General features: G+C 48.9%; 1 protein-coding gene across 1 annotated transcript in view; it reads right to left on the bottom strand.

The window, feature by feature from the left end:
* Positions 1 to 3112, bottom strand: part of TBL1X (transducin beta like 1 X-linked) — a 52906-nt gene that overhangs the window by 48812 nt on the left and 982 nt on the right. The window lies entirely within an intron of this gene.

Genomic DNA, 3112 nt, shown 5'->3' with positions numbered 1-3112 from the left:
CCACAGGCACCGAGCCCTGCTTTGCGATTCTTAATGGACAAAACCACCAATGTTTAAGCTGCCACCTGACACAGAAAGGAAGCCCGTGCCTTCTGAGTGACTGACCACACAGCCAGCAATTCTGCTCCTGGGTATTAACCCAAGAGAAATGAAAATCTATGTTAACATAAAAACCTGTATGCAAATGTTGCCAGTAGCTTGAAGTTGGAAACACCCAAACCTGGAAATAACCCAAATATTCCCCAACAGGAGGACAGATCAGCCATCCACCAAGACAGCCGTCGGAAAGGAGAATTACTCAGCAAGAAAGAACAAACGGTGTGACTGAATCTCGAACATGTCATGTTCCCAACCACACACTAGAGGATGTCACTTCTAAGACGTTCTTGCAAAAGAACTCTAGGGACAGAAAACAGAATGGTGGCTGCCAGGGGCCAACTCCAAATGGGTACAAGGAATTCTCAGGGAGACAGAGCCGTTCTACATGCTGACAACATGACTACAGGCATTTAGTAAACCCCACAAACCTGCTCTCTAAAAAGGGTGGATTTTACTGACTATCTACCAAGGAAAGGTCTTAGCTGTCTTCTCTGAGGTTGTCAGCTGCGGCCCATGAGAGAAGAGTCATGCCATCATTAAACTGCTGTAGAGAATGTCCTCTGCAGAATAGACTGTGACACTTCTCCAGCCACGCGTGACACCATCCTTCCACCCATCAATCACAGAGCTCTGCCTGAGCGGGGACCTGATGAGACACTCCAGCTGCTTTTGGGAGACACTAGCAAATCCATTCATCCATTCAGCTCTTCGGCGAGACCCCAGGCATCCTCTCTGTGAAGGGCCGTCCCCAACAAGCCACCAGCAATGCAGAACTTACTGGTAACTACTGGTGGAGAGAGCCAGGCCCAGAGGAGCTAAGGAAAGCTCGTGTCCTGGGATGCAGGCTCCTCTGATGTTAGTTTGCTGGTGCTGTATGTTAGCAGCCAGAGCACAGGTGCTAGAGGAAGTAACCAGTGAAATGCTTTCCTTTTTTTTTTTTTTAAGACAGAAGGGAGCCAGGAAGAGCTGAGGAGAAGGTGCTCTTTGCATGTGGGGGCTCAATAAATGTTGGCCTAGGTTGGGCGTGGTGGCTCACGCCTGTAATCCTAGCACTCTTGAGAGGGCAAGGTGGGTGGATTGCCCTGAGGTTAGAGGTTCGAGACTAGCCTGAGCCACAGTGAGACCGTGTCTCTACAAATAAAGCTGGCTGTTGTGGCAGGTGCCTGCTGTCCCAGCTACTTGGGAGGCTGAGGTAAGAGAATTGCTTAAGCCCAAGAGGTGGAGGTTGCTGTGAGCTGTGATGCCATGGCCCTCTAACTGAGGGCCACAAAGTGAGATACTGTTTCAATTAAAAATATATAAAGAAAGAAAGAAAAGAAAAAAAATAAAATAAAAAACTTCAAATGAAGATAACTGAAAGCCAATTGAAAGCAAAGTTAAAAAACAAACAAATGTTGGCCTAACCAAAACATCAGGGTTTGATATAAACACCAAAAACAACGCCAAAACGAACTCTTCAACATGAGGCATTTCTTTTCTCCCCTCTTCTTCTGAAAACATCCTTCGTTCATGAACATTCCAGAATAGACACAGTGACTATCTGAAGAAAACGAAACAGTCTCTCTCTCAATGCCAACTCTGCCTACGGGACGCCAGTTATTTCTACAGCACTGACAAATTAGGGAATGAAGCTTACAAGGTCTTGCCCAGAACTGACACTGTGACAGTCTATACATCCCAGTGTCCCAACACTGCCTCCCTACTGCCTGGCCACAGAAACGTTACAAACCAACAGGAACTTAGGAAGCCAGCCCCTCTCCAGGAGGCCAGCACAGCTTGTGCTCCAGGACCCTGGGGACCGGCTACCAGCACAGCTCTGTCTCCAGTTACAGAGAACTTGGTCTTCCACACCCAAGGCCAATTCAGCTTGGGACTTGCTCAGGCACTTTGATTCTCCTTGACTGGTCCTCCCGTCTGTGGGTGGAGGTGTTTCTAAATGCAGAGAATCTGGAATTCCATGCTAATTGTCAATAGGGGGTTGGTGCAAGGATTTCCACGGCAAGCATCTCTGAGCTCTACAAGGGAAGAATACGTGTGCTCCCAGCAGGTGGCTCCCGGAGTGGCCAGAGTTTAGGTATCGGCACGGAGGTTGTTACTTCCCTGATTCCAGGGGTGAGATAGTAGGTCCTGTGTTTTCTATACCAGTTCCCCAGCCAATGTTCCAGCAACAGCTGATCCAAATGATCTGATACAGAGGCAAGAAGAATGCTGTGCACTTTTCATGAATGACGCTGGCTGGGAGCCCAAGCGACACTCCAGGCTTGGATGGGGACGGTGCTTATTTATTTATAAGGTGCTACATGCCAACCAAGTCAAACAGGGAAACGGAGGCTGCTGGGGGCTGGGAGGGGGAATTACCTTTTCAAAGATCAGAACTGGAGCCATCCCATCTGGCCCCAAAGCCTCCACCGTGGGATGCTTCCAGGCCTTTGAAAGAGCCTGGGCCCAGGGGCTGGCAAACTGGATTTCCCTCAAACCTAGTACATGCATGTCCGGGAGGTGGGGCTGAGGAACTGGGGCTGCCTCTCCAAAATAACCAACGCCCACAATATATATCATATGGTATGAAAAGCATAAGCTTTCATATTCCCCAAAGCAAATGTTCCTGGTTGCCCGGAGTCCCAAACTCCCATGTTGAAGTTATAACCGAGAGCATACCCTAGTGCAGATGTCATTTCTGAAGATGAGGCTACACTGGACATGGTGATCCCCCAGCCCAGTGTGAGTGCATCTTTATAAAAGGGAAATGAAGACATGTTTGGGCACAGAGATCAGGGATCCAAGTAATCCAGAACATTGCCGGCAAACCCCCAGGAGCTAGAAGACGCCCACAGAACAGGCCGACCCTAAGCAGGAGCCCCCTGCCGACTCTGTGATGATCCTGGACTCTGTCCTTGGGAGCTATAAGATGACGTTTTCCTTTCTAAGCCAGCTGACTTTGTGGCACTGTGTAGCTGCCCTAGGAATCGGAAACACCTGTGGTTTACATTGCTTAGGACAATATTTGTGTGGG

The sequence above is a fragment of the Otolemur garnettii genome, unplaced genomic scaffold (assembly GCF_000181295.1).
Source record: "Otolemur garnettii isolate 467f Iridium unplaced genomic scaffold, OtoGar3 scaffold00065, whole genome shotgun sequence".
NCBI lineage: Eukaryota > Metazoa > Chordata > Mammalia > Primates > Galagidae > Otolemur > Otolemur garnettii.
Note: the sequence above shows the minus strand (reverse complement) of the source record. Positions and strands in the feature narration are given on the sequence as shown.